Source organism: Schistocerca cancellata, chromosome 1 (assembly GCF_023864275.1).
Source record: "Schistocerca cancellata isolate TAMUIC-IGC-003103 chromosome 1, iqSchCanc2.1, whole genome shotgun sequence".
Taxonomy (NCBI): Eukaryota; Metazoa; Arthropoda; class Insecta; order Orthoptera; family Acrididae; genus Schistocerca; species Schistocerca cancellata.
The window spans coordinates 279,793,248-279,813,330 of record NC_064626.1 but is presented as its reverse complement, the minus strand read 5'-3'; positions in this window follow the sequence as shown (position 1 = coordinate 279,813,330).

The following is a 20,083-nucleotide window of genomic DNA, read 5'->3' as shown; positions in this document are numbered from 1 at the left end:
TCGTACAGAGGCATATAGGCAGTCATTTTTTCCTCGTTGTATTTGGGAGTGGAACAGGGAGAGAAGATGCTAGTTGTGGTACGAGGTACCCTCCGCCACGCACCGTATGGTGGATTGCGGAGTATATATGTAGATGTAGTATGTAGATGTAGAAGAGCATAAATTCGTGAATACTAATCTGACTACAGATTTGCCGTTAGTATCACAGATGTCAATATGTTAGCCGGGGGATTACTGGTGGTGTACATTTGCCGAATACAAAGACGATGGTCCCGAGTTTCGGTAGTTATTACTAAGCCAGTGCCAAGTTCTTGGCTCCAGGCTCAGTTTGTAAGTTCCGTCAGCGGAGACTTGATTTCTGGTTGGAAGGCGGGAGTCGGGAGGTGGAGGCTGGCTTTTTCTATGGATGACTGTATTCCACTCTATACCCAGACGGCATGGTCGGATGTCAATGTAACTTCGTTCACACGCAAATACACACAGTCAGCGGATGAGTAATTTATAAACGTTGCTGTTCTCTGTGACAGGTAGAACGGTAATCAGAGAGCATTAGGGAGATTCGTGTTAATGTTATAAGAGGCCGAACAGTGTTATGTATTCAGTGATCACAGTCAAGGACAAGATGATGCCGCGTCATATTTCGATTTTGGGCTTTCGAGTAAATATTAAAGATTGAAGAAAATCGGCACTTCATGCAAAATGAAATTATTTTGCCCACAGATGTTTCATTACTTTATGTGCTACCTTCCATTAAATCTTTATTCTGTTTCGCATAACGTAACTTATTTTGTGCTGGTAGAATTACTAAACAACGTAACCAGTTTTACAGCTCTCACATTCCTTGGTTTCACAAACCCACTACTTGCCTTCTAATTTAACCTAGGCCTTAGGCTACGCTACAGGCCAGTCTGTCACCATAACCAGTTTTTCTGCCTTCACATTCGTTTCCTTCGCCGTTCACAACCAAACTGTTGCCTTCAAACCTAACCTAGGCCTCGGTCTACGCTACAGCTCAGTCTGCCAACACCATCAGGTTATTTGCTTACTCATTTGTTGGCTTCGCCACTTAAAATTGAATTGTCGCAGTCCTACCTAATCTAAGCATCGCTAAACTACAGGTCATAATAAAAGCCGCAATATGTTGTAACAGCAAAATTTAAAGAAAGGCTCATCTACACAATGCATGTAAATTGTCTGTCGTCGCAACTAAAATTCAGTATTGTGTGCAATTAACTCCCGGCTAGACTATGATAGAAACGAAATATCTGTGATTTTGGTATATCTCGTAATAACTTCAACATAAAAAACGGCAAATAGCTGACAGAGACTGGAATTCGGGACCTTTGTCTTCCGCGGAAAAGTATACTACCATGCACTGGACAAATGAAGTTTCTTGAAGAGAGATGCCTAGGCAACGTATGTAAGTTAAAAATTGCAAGGACACAGTTTAACGTAAGCGCGAGGTAAGCCGCTGCAGATGTGAAACACTGGTACATTAATAGCCAGTGGAACCGCCAGAATGTTCAGTAAAAGAATGCAGCCGTGCCTGCATTGTGTTGTATATGAACCAGATGTCAGCTTGTGGGATGGTGTTCCATGTTGTTGTTGTTGTGGTCATCAGTCCAGAGACTGGTTTGATTCATCTCTACATTCTACTCTGCCCTGTCCAAGCTTCTTCATCTCCCAGTACTTACTGCAAGCTACATCCTTCTGAATCTGCTTAATGTATTCATCTCTTGGTCTCCCTCAACGATCTTTACCCTCCACGCTGCCCTCCAGTACTAAACGGGTGATCCCTTGAGGCCTCAGAACATGTCCTACCACAAATTTCTGTTCTCCCCAATTCTATTCAATACCTCCTCATTAGTTACGTTATCTACCCATCTAAAATTCAGCATTCTTCTGTAGCACCACATTTACTACATGAATCTAATTCCCTCAGCATCATTCCATTATCCTCGTTTTGCTTTTGCTGATGTTCATCTTATATCCTCCTTTCAAGACACTGTCCACTCCGTTCAACTGCTCTTTCAGGTACTTTGCTGTCCTTTGGAGTTCTATGTAAGTTCCAAAAATATGGGAATGGTTACTTCTATTTGTGGATGACGCTGGAGTTGTTGTCTGATGATGTCCCGTGTGTGCTCGATTACAGATAGATCTGGTGATCGAGCAGGGCAAGGCAGCATGCCAACATTCTGTAACCAAGATGGGTTACAACGGCGGTATGTGGGCCAGCGTTATCCTGGAATCCTGCTCATGAATGGCAGCACAACAGGTCGAAACAGCAGATTGACGTACAAATTTACTGTCAGAGTGCGTTGGATAACCACTAAAGTGCTCCCACTGTCATAAGGAATCGCATTCCAGACGATAACTCCAGTTGTACATCCAGTGTAGCACGTAGGCTAGGTGGCTGCAGGACCTCAACTGGCCTCCTTCTAACCAACACAAGACCATACAGCCACCGGGGCAGAACCAGCTTTCATAAGAATATGCAGCAGACGTTCACCTTGTCCTTAAATCAGCTCCCACTTGACACCAAATAAGTCATAAATGGAGGTAGTTTGGGGTCAGCGGAGTGCCCGCGCTACAGGGCGTCTGGCACAGAGCTGTCATTGGAGTAAACGATTAGCACCGGTTCGTTGCGTCACTGTGGTGCGAAGTGGCCAACTGCTGCTCAAATTACTGCCGCAGATGTAGTACGATATGTCGGAGCTGTACATCAGACACCCTCGAGGTTGTGCCACGTGGCCGTCCAGAGCATACTGAAGGTTCTCGTGACCACCGCTGCCAGCAATAATTCACAGTGGGTACGTCCTAGCCAAGTCTTTTTATAATATCGCATAAGGAACATCCAGCTTTCGTAGTCTTAAGACACGATCTCGTTCAAACTCAGTAAGGTGTTGATAATATGTCTTTGTTACCTGAAAGGCATTCTTGAGTAACATTTACTCAACACGCCCAGTCTCAAAGGTAGCAACCACTCAAGACCGTTACAGCGTCTAGTTAAAGCAAACCATCCTCATACACTGCCGTTTGTGAAAAATGCAACACCGGTAAGGAATTACCCGAATAGCGCCACACTTAGTAGAAGCGGCTACGTGTTCGCAAGCAATACGTGATGCGTTTTGCAGCGAGCTGGGGTACACGTAGGCCGAGCAGAGCACTCTTGCGTCGGTCCGACAGGGTCGGTGTTGCGTCCAGTGTATTCCGTACAGAGCTGTCACACGAGGTGGGAACAATACAGTGAGTGCCAGTATGCTTCGTCGACGTCAAATGGAGCCATATCGGCATGAGAGCGAGTTCGAACGGGGCAGAATGATCGGTCTCCGGGAAACGGGGTTGTCATACCGTGTCATTACGGATAGCGCAGGGCAAGCTGCTACGACAGAGACGCGTGGGTGAAAGCAGTGGATAGAGAAAGGTCGTACGCAGCAAACGAGCGGGTAATGGACCACGGAATATGACCAGAGCACGGGATGACCGTCATCTTGTCCGCATAGCAATTACGCAATTACGGACCGTACAGCGTCATCCACAGTATTGGGTCGTCGCTGGAGCACTGCAACAAGTGTGAACTTGTCAGCATCGACGGTTCTTCGCCGTCTGCTGCAGGTTGGACTGTTTGCAAGCATGCCATTACGTCGGCTTCAACTGTCCAGAAACCACAAGCTCCTCCAATTGCAATGGGCACGTAAACACCGTCAGTGCGGTGCTGAGTGGCAGCATGTAATCTTTTCGGATGAGTCCCGCTTCAACGTGTCCTAAACTGATGGCGGCATACGTGTCCGGCAGTACCGCGGTGAGCGCAACCTGGAACGCTGCATTGTGGAGCGGCATAGCGGGCAAACACCAAGTGTGACTGTCTGGGGTGCCATTGCTTACAACAACCGATGTCTCCTCGTCCGCATTGATACCACTTTGAAATGCAACCGGTACCTAATGAAGGTTGTGGAGCCTGAGGTACTCCCCCCCCCCCCCACCCCTGCTTCGGGCATCTCCACAGGCCACATTTCGACAGGACAATGCCCGGTTACATATTGCGAGGAATGTACAGGGTTTCTTCGAAGAGCGACGGATACAATTGCTTCCCTGGCCTGCACATTCGCCATACATGTCGTCCATCGAACATGTCTGGGACGTGGTTGATCGGCACCTGGAGCATCAAAGTCCTCCAGTGACTGGTGTCATGGATTTGTGGGCTCGGATACAATGTGTAGCGGGAAGTCCCTCAGGAATGTATTCAAAACCATATTGATTCAATGCCACGGCGTATAGTAGGTTTCAAATTGCAGCACATAGTGGCCACACGACATACTTAATAGTAGGGTTCAGAGGGCATATACAGATTTGAAAGGGTAATCATTTGTTACTTGTCATGTACCCAACTGTAGTACTAAACAAATTGAATTCATGCGTTTCCTTCTTGGTGTTGCAATTTCCACAAACGGTAGTGTAGTTGCGCTTCTAGTGCCACTCTTAAGCGACTGGCATGAAATTTTAATAGATGTCGTCTTTCAGATGTGGAAACACGCCTATCAACTTCATTTTATGTCGCACCACTTCTTTGTGTTGCGGATTTTTTGCCATCAGTGTATGTAAATAACACTTTTACCCTAAGACAGATCATGGTGGAAAGATTCGATAGGAATGTAAGCAGTGATTTGTTCTCCATAGACAGTGAGAAAGCATATAACACAGTGTCAGTGCAGATGTCGAGGTGCTGTGGTCGGGGCAGCTGTCAAGAATTTATGTACGAAACTTCATAAACCTCTACAACTAGGCAGTATGTGTCACTGAAGTGGAGAAAGAATTTACAGACAGGACTTCTGAAGAAAGGATGCTGTCTGCCTCTTACAGTCTTTAAAATGTATGTGCACTACGCACTGGATCTCTAGGATAGAATTTAGTGGTGCGACACATGTATTAAGCGTTGAAAAAAATGGTTCAAATGGCTCTGAGCACTATGCGACTTAACATCTGTGGTCATCAGTCCCCTAGAACTTAGAACTACTTAAGCCTAACTAACCTAAGGACATCACACACATCCATGCCCGAGGCAGGATTTGAACCTGCGACCGTAGCAGCCGCGCGGTTCCGGACTGAGCGCCTAAAACCGCTGGACCACCGCGGCGGCAGTAAGCGTTGATTCACGCAGTGGAGAATGGCAAAACAGAGGTACGCCAGCGACCGAGGCGTTGCGAAGTAAGCTCGCACAGATAGCCTTGCTGACAGCAGCAGTCTACCAACAGTTTGATGCAAGGACGCACACAGACCGAGCGCCGAGCGAAGCCTGGAGAGTGCTGAATAAGGGTAAGTGAGGCCAGCACGCTAAGTTACGCTGCAATATACTGCGAGAGTAATAACAAAAATCTGCCACCGAGGGTGAAATACGTTCTCCTGCTGGATATAAATAGTGGAGCGCAGGCAGCAACAGACAGAAGCCATTAGGAAGCGGTTCGGATCTGAAGACGGATGTTATCGGTGTGCGAATGTTCAATCTTCGTTGGTGACGATTTTGGAAGCCGGTTCCAGCTCGCAGGAGTCATCCATTCACTGCCATGTGTCAACTTCAGCTCTGGAGGTCGGCCCGAGTTCGGTCGGCACCATGGATGACTAACTACAGCGAGAAGTTCCAGCAGGACCGGCCACAGCGCGGACTTGGTCACAGGCGTTGCCGGGGACTGACGCCCGGACTTCACGGCATCCCGGCCCCACGGCGCGTGGTCCGCTCATGACGGGACCTCGCGGACATCGCGACTGACGGCTTCCCAGCCGTCGGTGCAGCAGGCGTCGTCAGCTGAACTCAGGGCGGCGCGTTTCCGTAGGTGTGCCCATACTGGGGCGCCGAGCGGTGACGAGTTCATCTCAACCACAGGGCATCCTGGCTTCAGCGGAGCACTGGTAGCCTGAGACTCCCGAGTGCGATCCGCAGCGCGCGTTGCGCGCATTGTCGGAGGATCTACACAGCAGCAGCCAAGCAGAGGGATATGCAGGGCTGGGCAGCAACGACGAGGGAGAAATTGTAAAGAAAGTTCAATAAATAATTGTAAAACGCCGCGCCGTCTAAGTCTTTGGCGCAGCCACTGTGTCTGCTGCTAATGAGTGGTGCAGAAGTCGTGACAGTAGTGTAGAAGGTGTATGGTCATGAGGAGTGAAGCAGCGAGTCAATGTACGTGGTCGAGCCACATTAATATGACCATCACCTGTGTTCGACTTCAACATGCAGTAACTACTCGCAAACACAGGCAAAGTGAAATCATTGTCTTAGTTTGGAGAGGGGGCGATTCGTCTGACGCCCAAAGGGTCGTGATCATTGTTTTCAGGCCAAGGGCGGAAAGGCATTTTCGAAACGGATAAGTTTCTAAACTTTTACTTGTGATTAAAGTATGCTGTGCATGGCAAAACGACGCTCTACAAATTCGGAGCCAAGGCAACTGTGGTGCACCACAGGGTATAGATGACAGGAATTACAGGTGGCTGTGGCGATATGTACAGGTGTATAGTCGTGGAACTGTTAAGCAACTGAACCAAGAGACTAACAACAGCGTCTCAACAACGACCATCCAGCGTACGTCACTGCTTATGCACCTCAAATGCCGGCGCCTAGTTCGTTACTCATGCTGAAATTGTACTGCAGTAACGAAGGCTAGAATTTGGACACCAATACCAAAAATGGAGGATTATTGAGTGGTGACTGATTATCTCTTCAGGAAAATCACGATTTAGGCTGTATTTTATGTTTGGCTTTTAGCATGCACGGTCCTGCGACAATCGTCGGAAACTTCCAGGCCCCACGAGGGACTGTTACGAAATTACAAAGAAATCCAGACCATTAGCTGCTTACAGGCGTTGATAAATATCAACGGGGCAGTTCAAAATGAGTGCCCCGATCGAGACCTTCACCCGGGATTTGCTGCTTACATAGCAGACGCTCTATCCGACTGAGCCATCGGGGACACACAGGACAGTGCGACTGCAGGGACTTATCTCTTCCACGTTTCTCGTGAGACCCACATTTCCAACTTACTGTCCACGCACTACATTTCAGTGGACATGTCCGAAAGAACAGATGCCATCTTCATAGGGATTTTTATGGTAAGGGGGATGATTTTGTGGCAGTTCCTGGTCGTAAGGCGACAGCATTAGAGCTCCCGTAATGCGAAAAGAGAGCATAAGGTAGAGGACAACATTTTACTATAATTATACTTTAATCTTCTAATATTTTAAGGGAGTTATATACTAAGACTGTGTATACATTGCTTAATATCTTTAGGTTATCACTGAGAAAATGATCAAGCTCGTCGTGTTTTAATCATTTATATTCACTTGCAATATTTCATACAGTTGCTCCCGCAAGACGGTTTAGCTCACTACATGACTGTTAGCTAGTATTATCTATAAACCACATTGCTGGTCTTTTTGGAATTTCTGCTTGACAGTAGTCTGATTATGTAGATATTTAAATTTTTTGTGGGTAAGTGTGCGTTGGTAGTTTGCGTAAGGTCATGATCCAAACGGGAGCCCTTTAGGCAACGAAATGAAATACCTTTTTCCATTTTTTGATGCCACTTCAACAGCAAAATTTTTAGCTATGTTGCGTTTCAGTGTGTACATTGTTGTAAGCTATTACGTTAGTTATAAAATTAAATTTTTCAAAAGTAATAGTGTAACATATACTCAGCAAAGCTCTATTGTTTTATATTGGAACTACTAGGTTCACTTATTCAAAATCCCGTCCTCCGGTACCTGCATATTCACTAAAAAGACTATAATTGTGCAACACGTTTTATATGTCACAAAACTGAACAGATCAGCATCTGAATCACACTTACCTAAAAAGACTGACATAATAATGCGGGACATCTGTCAAGACCTAGCTGTTGCTAAAAAACGTATTCTTCCCAGCTTCTTGATAAAAATATAAAAGTTCGAAAAACAGCTTTGTCTAATGCTCACTAATTTCTTTAAGTTTAATAATGCAGTATGAATACTCACAGAAACATCTTTGTCAATCCGTGCATTTTTATCAGTCAGTGCTCACCTGAATTAATAGTTTTGTTACCGTCCTTAAATCTCAGAAGTCATTCGTAATCTTACTTTCTCATTCTTTAAGTACATGGAAATGAAATGGAAATGAGTGGCGTCATTGGCCGGGAGTCCCCTTAGGGGCAGGTCTTATTACATTCGACGCCACATTGGGCGAGTGCGTGCCAGTTGAGGATGAAATGATGATGAAGACAACACAAAACCCAGTCCCGGAGCGGAGAAAATCCCCGGCCCAGCCGGGAATCGAACCCAGGCCCCTTAGGACGGCAGTCCGTAACGCTGAGAATTCAGCTATCGGGACAGATTTGATATTCATATGTGTGACACAAAACATTTGTTTCTTCTTTTTATTTACATCTCTTTGCATTACCTCTTCCTCCTATTTCTTCCTCGTCATTATTTTACTTATTCTCAACCTTTCTTCAATTTCCTTGTCAAAGTTTTGTCGCACTCAATACTTTACTTGCATGAGTCTACCTGTACTGCGAGTGCAGCACGTGTCGTTCCACAACAGGTTCGTTAGGTGATGTATATGCTTAATACATGCGTCCATTTAAAATGTTTTGCAATTGACTCTTACAGTTCTCCTGTGGATTGTATTTGATTGTAGTTTTTCTCACAATGCGGTAAAAAAATACAATTAGTGCTTAATGATCGACTAACAGTGAAGTCTTACAGACAGAGTACAAGCTCAGTTTAGGAGATAGTTGGGTAAGGAAACAGACGATGTCCTGTCAAAGCAGTCATCTCGCAGTTACTTCTAAGTGACTTGGAGAAATCATGGGAAACCAATGCAATGATTAAAAGGAAGGTCAGCGTTGGCTGTAATATTGAAGTTTCATTCATACCAGAATCGATTTTCGATCACTTAGTGATCATCTTCAGTGCTGTACAAATTAAACTGAGACACTTGTATCATTGTCAATAACCAAAACTGAGAAGCTTCATTTGTGCAGCACTGAAGATGATCACTAAGTAATGGAAAATCGATTATGTTATCAATAAAACATAACAATTACGGCCAACACTGACTCTCCTTTTAATTTAACATATATGGTCGTTGTTCACACAGCACTCCATGGAGTCACCAATCAATGCACCCGCCGCCCTTCCCAACTTAAGTCTACTGTTCAGCTCATTGGGCAATCACATCGGTCACGACGCGATAAGAGCTCAGCTTTTACTATAAGAATCATTGTAACACGAATATGTATCAATTGTACATTTGGTTCGAAAGTCATGAATCTGTCCGGATTTACCCCATCACTCTTGCAAAATATCTTGAAGAAGTGAATCATCGTGCCCACAAACTTAATTTTCAGGCAACTCTGTCCCTAATTTTAATCTAAACAGAAACATCTATTTAGGTGTCGATACGGTGAACATAATTAAAAATGCTTCTCGCTTTCACCTGAACTGTATCTGCCTGTATGTTTCCGCTCAGCAAACAAACGCAGAAAACGCCGACATGCAGACCGTCCCTTGTCATAAAGCGCTGTTTGCATCTGGTGTGGTGGAGCAGAGAGTCAGAAATCCACTCTTCCCGGCTGTTTCAGCTTCTGATTTGCCTTTATTTGTATCCTCAACTAGCGTCATGGAGATGAGTGCATTTCCATTCGAAACTCTAAGTCAGAAAAAGAAAACCGTGGCTATACCGGGCGCTGAACCCGACTCTTGTATAACGGTCTCACAATCAGGGTGTTGTTCAGAAGGCAGAATATTTAACCACAGTCAACACGTCTTCCACTGAATGCTAACGCGGGATAAACACGCATGTGAAAGAGAATAAATTTACGCTACATTCCCATTGTACCAATGAGGGATCGCGTTTGACTATCATGTAGGAGACATTGTACGTAGGAGTGCGCTGTTATTGGTCGTCAAGTGACTAGTAGTGACGCTCCGAAAGCATTTGCGAGGCAGCATATAGGATACATACCCTGCACTGTTAATACAGGCTCCAGCGGAGACAGAATTCATCACTTTTATGGTAAGATACGTAAATATTTTTATATTCTGTGTTTTACTTTGTGAATGTTTTACTATGTGTAGAAGTGTGAAGGATTGTGTTGAGTCAGATGGAGTGCAACGGTAGTGTTTATAGAAATTTTGAGCAAAGGGAAATCCAACCTCAGAGAAAAAGGAAAAGAATCTGGGAAGATCACCGACTAAAAACACTTATCGAAAGCAACCAGGACAATGACTTAAATTTAAAAATGGAGAAAGAATGCTGCTGATTTATTCCTCCACCATCCTGTTCTGATGGCATGTTGAGAGCTGTATGTCGAGAGGGAGTTACGTGTTTGAAAAGTACACGTGTAGTTCAGTTAGGTCAAGAAGGTAACGTGGTCTATCTCAATAAACGATTTCATCAGCATTCAAAGCAGAAATAATTTAGCATAAGGTATTGTTAACCACGGTGTTATAAAGTCAATCGTAGTGGGCTGTATCATTATGAATGGCATGTTTCATACCGAATATTGCACGGAGAAAGGAGTGAATAGCAGTTGATTCTAACTGTACCGGTCATTGTCTAATTGACTGTCATCAGCAGGCAGTGAACTATACTTTTTAAGATTAGAAAGTAATTGTGGTAGTGAAGGGGCTCGGAGTCTATATGATATGGCGAAATGATGGGATTATTATGAGGTGTGATATGTTGAGACTTTTCTAGCTCAAGTTGTTCCATAACATTAAATTCAACGATACTTTGGACGTAAACAAACTGATATTCAGGACTCTATGAACTACAGGAGTAATCGAAAAGCATTATTCTTGCCTTAAAGTCAACTATGAGAATCTACACTCGCATTTACAAGGCGTCTCTGGCGTACTAGGCCATAAAACATTTTCCATTTCACCTGAAGAACGTTATCAGTGACAAATTAGTATTCTCTCTGTTTGATTTTCATACTGGAGCAGAGTCCAACTCAACAAATTAGTGAGGAAAAACACTGTGGAACACAAGCGCAGTAAATTTATGGAAACGGCTGTGGTCAATATTGGTAATGTACAATGGAAGGATAAGAAAATTTTGGTGTCATCGCAGTTAGTTTGTAAATATTAATTTCAGTAAAATATTTACGTCAGAATGGTTTCATACGAAAGAATAAATAGTTAATTCCCAAGTTATCATTAAAAGTTTTGAAATGGACGACAGAAGCAGTTTTGCTCAAAAAATTGTGTCGCAGTAGGATAACAATTCTTACTGAAAGCCCAGTTGATACGTTCAGTGTACGTACGATCGTGGTATCACGAGAAGAACCGAGAAGCCGTCAGTACCACTCACAGGGGGCCTATAAAATCTGAGGCTGGCTTTAACATAAGACGAAACCGATAATAATAAATAAATGTTATTGCGATCACGACTGTTGTTTCAGCTTATAATTAGTCAGCTTTATGATAAATGGAATAACTGAGAGTGATCACTGATAAGAGCTAACGTCATGTTTCAAACGAATGATAGTATTTATGATTTTGACTAAAGTTTACCGGCTATAATTGGAAGACGTAGTACTTACAAAATGGAATTATATTGACTTTATTACAGTGACAAACATAGTTTATCGTGCTCTAAATATCCATGCTAAATCGTTGAATTACATATAAATTTTCTTATTTTTATTTTAAAGTAGAGGAAATCATGAAATGATGTTTTGTATTTTTATCACAAGTAACCTACAGCAAACTCATTTAATGTAATTTCTAAATATTACTATAGGTGTATCTCGTTAAACTAAAAATTAAAAGTAAGTTTTCCTGTTGGTTGTGAAGGCTGTACTGTTTCTCACGAAATATGTAAATATCCCTCCCGTTACTATGACAAGGTGTGACTGCAAGATTTGATATTTAATGTATTAATATATGTGAATATACCTTCGACAGATATTCTAGTAATTAGCGAGAAAGCACGGCAACGTAGTGTCGCAAATCTTTCTTTTACAGTGCTAGCTAACTCCAACCTACATGTAAACGATTTGTTATAATACCCGCATTTACAAGTGAATACAAATACGACTTTCTGTGATTCTTTTGCAACCACTATATGTGTCAAAACTTTAAAGGCAGCTTTTGACACCAGTATGCCTGTAGCTGATGCGTCAAATGAATTACGGTATGGCACCTGGATGCTCCCAAAGTGTAACGTAATCTGCCCTGTGGTCCCTGACATAGCGAACCGTTTCATGATCATTAGACGCAAAAGATAAACACATTCACCTCGTTAGCTGAAGTTCCTAATACAAGAAGGAAATTCAAGTTCATATCAAACTGTTCGAAAACGCTAAAACCAGGTGCTTAGCGTTCTTTGAGTTCAACAGCACTGAGTAATATTCTTCAGCTTGTTGCACATGAAGAAATATTAAACATATCTGCATGTATTAATTTTACATAAGCTTATTATTAAACGTCACCCACACACAAAAAAGTGCCTCGTATCTAGAAAACACTTTCCCAAAGTACATCCATTTAGTCGAAGGAGAAAGCAGTCCACAACACAAAAAAATAATTTTGGCCATTCAGGATAATACCTATATTAGTTACTCTGAAGAAACAGATGTTGCTAGACAGTATTCTCAAAATACAGAATGTGTTACAAAAAGTAAAATAGCTGGTAGTTCTCGAACATCCTAGAAAGACCTCTTTAAAGTGGGTGTTTTAACAACTGTTTCGCAGAACATATGTTTATCTATGTTCTTTCTCATTACCATCATTTATTTTTTATCAAAACATCGTGAAAAGCATCAATATATTATGATCAAAAAAATCATCTACATAGATTCCATCAGCTAAGATGTAGTCATATAAATACCTACATATGCGCTGTAGAACTTTAAACTACACTAAATTCTATATAAATAACGTGGCGGAATCGAAATTAAATTGTAGAACATCTCTGCTGAGCAACCCTTTCTGTTGTACTGTAAATTGTCTGGAAACAAACTCTTAATATTTTAGATTTTTTTAAATTTTATAATTAGATTTAACATCGTAATGCGGCAGTCTTCCGTAGTGTCAATTTTTTTGTATTTGACATAAATTCATCAGGTATACACAGCAGACTTCTTTGATTATTTCAGAGAGCATTGTCCGTGGTATTCTTGAAACACGATTAATGGAAAGTAATATTACTAGAATTTTTAAACATTCTGTTCTGCAGCAAACCATGAACAAAACAAACATTAACTTTCCCAGACAAATGAGACGACTATCTTAGTTCCAGCGTTGAAGGCAGAAAAATGTTAATGTAGTATGATTTCACGAAACATTGTACAAAATTTTGTTGCCTGATGTTCCAGAATATGAACACTTACTTTTATCATGACATACAAAGAACACCCTCAAGAAGTCTTAAGATTTTTAAATACGTTTACTGAAGTTGTGGATGGTGGAAGAGTAAGGCTTCCTGTTGGTTGATTGGAAAATTACTTGTCACACAAACTTCACAAATCAGAAGCACGATCAGCAAGAGCACGCTAAAAACGAACTTTATTGAAGTCTGCTGAACTGGTTCTCCTCTTCCCTACTTGTAAGGCGAGAAGCGCGGTTCCTTCTATAAGCTGCGCGTGACACGAAATGAATGTCATAAGAAACAGAAGGCGCAAAGACGTCGTTCGAGAAGCACCTTGAGGATTCCCTCCAGTAAAGCTCTAAAGTAAAACCGTTCCACCTCTGGCAACAAGAGGAGAACTCCCGCAATGTTACTCGATACGTGTCACATGAATAACGGTATTCCCAAACCTTTACCGGCACCTGTTATAGCTTCTCCTCTTTGATGTTCTCTTCCGCTATTCTCCTCTCTTCCCATACTATCCGTCTATCGCTTTGAGTGTTTAGGGTGTTTCATGCATATAATACTGTTATCCAGGATCGGATCTACGTCATCCTGTCTTCTCCCGCCAACATATCCGGTACGACTAAACCACAGACCAGATAGAAAATAACATTTCTTTTCCATATGCTGCGAAATGACAGATTTGAGACCAGTCAGTTTAGATGTGCATTTCAAAATCAGAATGTGAGCACCTGACTAGTGTACAGGATGTTCGCTTTAGCCTGTATTAACTAAATATCTTGAACATACCCATAGTATGAAAAAAAGGTTTCAGATGAAAAGTTAATATTTTTAATGGAGACATCTGCCTGTACTGAAACTGCCTAACCTCCTTTTTATTGATGTTTCGGTTTCCATATCAAAAAATTCCTGAGTTTTACCCGAAACATCTTTTCCGCTCGTGGTAGACAGATCTGTAACCGACAAAATTTAACTTTTCTGACTTTACCAATTAAGATCCAACTCGTCTGATTTTTCATTACATTTCGGATAGAAATGTAAAATTTATTTCACTTCTAAATTTCTAACTATAGAAATTTAACTGTTAAAACCAGTTTGTGCTGTTCTAAATAAAAAGTTTAATTTAGTTTTGCAAATCTGACTCCACAGTAAAAGTTTTATTTGCAACTGTGAGCGTGATTGTATTCAGTACAAAGGATGTAGGACTAAAAACTCATTCAGCCACAATTTTTTTAATCTTTTATTAAATTAAACGATGCGTATCGGAACCTATAGATCCATTTTCAAATGCCAATCGTCTAATACATAGTTTACATTTGCTCTTGAGTGAGGTGAAACGCATTTACCTGTTAGGAGAAAGTTTCTTTTCTAACTTTCTCATAACAGGGAAACGCATTTCACGTATTAGACGATTTGCATATGAAGATGAAACTACAGAACTCCAAATTCATCATGTAATACATCAAAATGTAAAAGAAGGTGACTGTTGGGGTTTTTATTCACACTCCCTGTGTGATGGTACGTCTGTAAAAATTTAATTTAGTTTTGGAAACTCATTTCTACAGTGAAACTTGTCTATTTATATATGTATCAAAGATTTTCTTTTTCATACAGTTCGGTACTGATTCCTTTTAAAAAATTTATTTAGCTTTGCAAATCTGATTGCAGAATAAATGTTCTACATATAGACACTCAGAAAAGATTTAGTTTTTGATAAAAGTAAGAGTTTTTAGAATACAAATGTAATTTTCAGTATATAATCAAGTATAGAACAAGGATTGGAACTCCACACGGAAAACTCGTCCATGGCTATGACATCATTCGTCATTTCTAGTAATTTGAATTGATTATATATATATATATATATATATATATATATATATATATATATATATATATATATATATATAAGGTGATGGGCAAATATTCAGTCCTGAGTTCGTGGCAGCAAAAGCAGAATTCGAGGCATTACTGGCATCAGACAGATCAGACAGCCCATGGGCGTCACCATACATTTGATAAAGCAAAATAGTGGGTCGTAGAGACCATGTGGCGATTAGAGGGAAGTTAAACACACGTACTATACCAGATTGTTACCCAGAGCCTAATATTCACGATTTTATGAATCAATTAGCTGTGGCAAGGATCTTTAGCAGTATTGATTGTAAAGGAGATTATCACCAAATACCGGTCGCAGAAGAAGACGTACCGAAAACACCAGTTACAACACCTTTCGGTTTATTCGAATTCCTTTTGGGTTAAAGAACGCAGCCCAAACATGGCCACGATTTATTGATGAAGTGTTGCGCGGGTTGAAAGGATGCTTCGCGTATCTTGATGACATATTAATCTCATCAACGACGGCAGAAGCACACGAGAATCAGCTGTCCGCAATGTTCGCCCACATAAACCAGTTCGGAATAGTAGTCGACAAAGCAAAATGCGAACTGCGGAAACGGCATGTGACGTTCCTAGGATATGAAGTTTCGGCGGAGGGCACAAGCCCGCGAGAGGACAAGGTAGCAGTAATCGACAACATGAACTGCCCCGAGACTTACCATCAACTCAGGAAATTTTTAGGCGCGGTAAATTTCTATAGACAGCATTTGCCGCGATCTGCACTAGTATAAGCGCCATTGACAGACGCTCTTGCAGGTAAAAATGCAAATGGCGAACGACCGTTGCTATGGAACGTGGACATGGAGAGAGCATTTCAAGACATAAAGGCCGACTTACGAAAAGCAGTGCTCATTACTCATCCTGTACCAAAAGTACCTCTGTCAGTAGTATTCGATGCCAACCAACACGCGTTGGGAGCCACACTGCACCAGAAAGTAAACGATAAATGGCAGCCTTTGGGTTTTTTCTCACGAAAACTTACAGATCCACAAAGGAAATGGAGCACACACGACAGATAACTATAAGCGATATATGAAGCTATCCGGTACTTTCTCCCGTATGTAGAGGCAAGAGAATTTACTGTATACACCGAACATAAACCTTTGCATTCAGTAAGTCGCAAGATAAATGTTCTCCACGTCAATTTTGCAACTTAGAATACATCAGTCAATTTACTACAGGTATCAAGCATATCAAGGGAGTCGAAAACATAGTCACCGATTTCCTATCACGGATCTCGGTTATTTCACAAACCACAAACTACGATAAATTAGCCACAGTAAAAGCTAATGACGCAGAACTTCAACAGGACGTAACAACTGGACTTCAGTTAAAATTAATCCAGCCGACAGGCGCGAATGTGAAGATATGGTGTGACATAGCTATGAACAAACCAAGACCTTTCATCCCAAGGCAAATATGGAAAGAGGTTTCCGACGGCATACATGGACTCAGTCAGCCGCTTAGCAGAGCAACTATCAGACTACTCACGGAAAGTTTTGTCTGGCCGAGTATAAGGAAGGATTGACGCGGTTGTGTAACAACATGCATGCTGTGCCAAAGGAACAAGATCGGACGGCATGTACATATAGCAATTGGAGATTTTCCCCTGGTAACAAAGAGGTTATCCCACGTTCATTTGGACATTGTGGGCCCTCTACCACATTCTGAAGGATACAAGTATTTGCTGACATCGTTGGACCGGTATGCAAGATGGACAGAAGCTTCTCCACTATCGGACATCTCAGCAATCGAGTATTTTTGGCTTTTTGGATTTCCTGGTTTGGATGTCCACTATACGTGGCAACCGATCAAGGATCAAGGATCAAGGACGACAATTTGAATCCTATTTATTCCAAAAATTAGCCCAGCTCTGTGGATTTAATTTCGCCATCACCGCACCACCGCTTATCACCCAGCGAGCAATGGCATGGTTGAGCGGCTATCAAAGACAGCGCTGACGCGCCATAAGGACAGCTGGACTTCAGCGTTGCCAGTGGTGCTGCTAAGTTTCCGAACTGCCCGCAAATCAGACCTAGGTGCATCCGTGGCTGAACTGGTTTAAGGAGAGAACCTCAGTCTGCTGGCAGAGTTTTTCGTTGAACCGACGGAAGCGATAGCTGGTGACATGCCTTACGTCTGACCACAAGTCCGCAACCACATGGCACAGCTACGACCGACAACTGGTTCTCGACATGGCACCAACCCGCCATTCGTTCACAAGGAGCTTAGCGACTTCCCTTATGTGTGGCTGAGGACACACGTTGCATGAACACCTCTTCAACCGCCATATACTGGGCAGTATAAAGTACTCGCGAGAGATGAACATACGCTGCAGATAGATCATGACGGGAAGCGACAAATAGTTTCCATTGAGAGAGTTAAACCGGAGCACATGTGTCCACCAGCTGACGAAGAAAATCAAGACACCAGTGAAGAACCGCCGACTGCACAATATGACGAAGAGGTGTTGCCCACAGAGAGCAACACGCCAAGCCAGAAACAGGAAACCACACCGGATGACCCACCGTTCTCAGAGAAACGCTCCAGGGCGGGCAAAGTTACAAAATACAAGTACCCTTATGTGCCCGAACCTCCGCTCTACAAAGGCGGGGGGGGGGGGGGGATATCGCACAATGGACTTTGGGGTTTATTCTGTGAAGAATGTTATTTACGATGTGTTTATTCTTTGGTTCTGTTCTAGCGCTATGCCATCTCTTTTTATATATCTTGGCTTTGCTATTGTTCTTGCGTACGACATGCAAAAATAAAGTTATATTCTTGAACGCATTACTCTCTCTCGAAAATAATTATTAATTAGCCTCAGTGGCTTTAAGAGCAACACTCAGTTAGCAGTGGGATGCGAAACATTTTCAGAACAACAACCGTTAGGAAAGTTACCTTCCAAGAGAATGAATTAGAAAAATTTGTTTACATCAACTCCTTAGAATTACACCGGCACAAACGATCAAGGAACTAGACAGAATCTCAGAGGCACTCAGGAGCAAGCGGATAAAGTCTACAGAAGGGGAGGCAAACTTAACTTAGGGAACTGATGAAGGGACTTTAAATTTGCCCGCAGAGGCAAGTGACGTTGTTAAATCTCACGCTGCTTGTCGATGTCACGGCGCTCCTCACCGGGCTCACGCACGCGGTTCCAAATGAAACTGTGACACAGGCGCAATAGCCGTTCACTAAAGGAAGCGCAAGATAAAGAGACACCTACGGCCCTTCAGCTAGATCCAATGAGATGACAAATTTTAAAAACTAACCGTATCAAACTACTGCCGACGGTTAGAATTTGAATATCCACTAAATTACGTATTGAATAAGTACATTCAGTAAAATGTCTAAAAGAAACTGCTGTGTCGTCCGAACAAGACACAGCCAGGGCAAGAGCACCACGGGAACAACGATGCGAGCTGGTGCCAGTGGCATATAGACTCGTCCCACTAGCGCCACGGGAGGCGCTGAGAATGAAAATATCGACTTCGTCTCGGCCAATTGCTGGCCGAGTACAATCCGTCAATGACCGGACGACGACAGACAGAAGCCCACTCGGAAAACAGAAGCGTATCTCTCGCCCACTTGGTTGTAGATAATCGTCCAGGGCTGACTTATACAGGGAACGTCATATATTGAAATCTTAGAAGTGAACAGACATTTTTTGTAAATCACTATGTTCTGTGAAGTCTGCGATTATTTGCCCTTAGCCATAGAAGGCCTCTTTGTATTATATTACAAGCAATGTAGCACATTTTATAATTCACCTGTTCTAACTTTGTTCCTCCTATTTGGCACTCAATCCGTTTATATCTCTTTCCCACTGACATTACTTTCGTTTTGGAGATTCTAATCTTCATACCATAGTCCTCACATTTCTGATATAGGTCTGAAATATTACTTTGCAAAAATAAGTAAACCTCTTTAGCTAACTTGTGTGACTTTCATCTACATCTACGTGATTGCTATTCACAACAAAGTGCCTGGCAGAGGGTTCAATGAACCATCTTCAAGCTGTCTCTCTACCGTTCAATTCCCGAACGGCACGCGGGAAAAACGAGCACTTACATTTTTCGGTGCGAGTCCTGATTTCTCTTATTTTACCGTGATTATCACTTCTCGCTATGTAGGTGGGAGGCAACAGAATGTTTTCGCAATCGGAGGAGAAAACTGGTGATTGAAATTTCATGAGAAGATCCCGTCGCAACGAAAAAGCCTTTGTTTTAATGATTGCCACTCCAATTCACGTATCACGTCGGTGACAATATCTCCCCTATTTCGCGATAATACAAAACGAGCTGCCCTTCTTTGTACTTTTTCGATCTCATCCGTCAGTCCCACCTGATGCGGATCCCACACCGTACAGCTCTACTCCATAATAGGGCGGACAAGCGTGGTGTGAGCAGTCTCTTTAGTAGACCGGTTGCACCTTCTAAGCGTTCTGCCATAGAATCGCAGTCTTTGGTTTGCTCTACCCACAATATTATCTATGTGATCGTTCCAATTTAGATTATTTGTAATTGTAATCCCTAAGTATTTAGCTGAATTTACAGCCTTCAGATTTGAGTGACTTATCGCGTAATCGAAATTAAGCTGATTTCTTTTAGTACTCATGTGAATAACTTCATACTTTTCTTTATTCGGGGTCAATTGCCACTTTTCGCACCATACAGATATCTTATCTAAATCATTTTGCAATTCGTTTTGACCATGTGATGACTTTACAAGACGATAAATGACAGCATCATCTGCAAACAATCTAAGACGGCAACTCAGATTGTCTCTTATGTTGGAGTGTTCCCTCATTCCGTTACCTCACTTTGGAGCATAGCTGTGTAA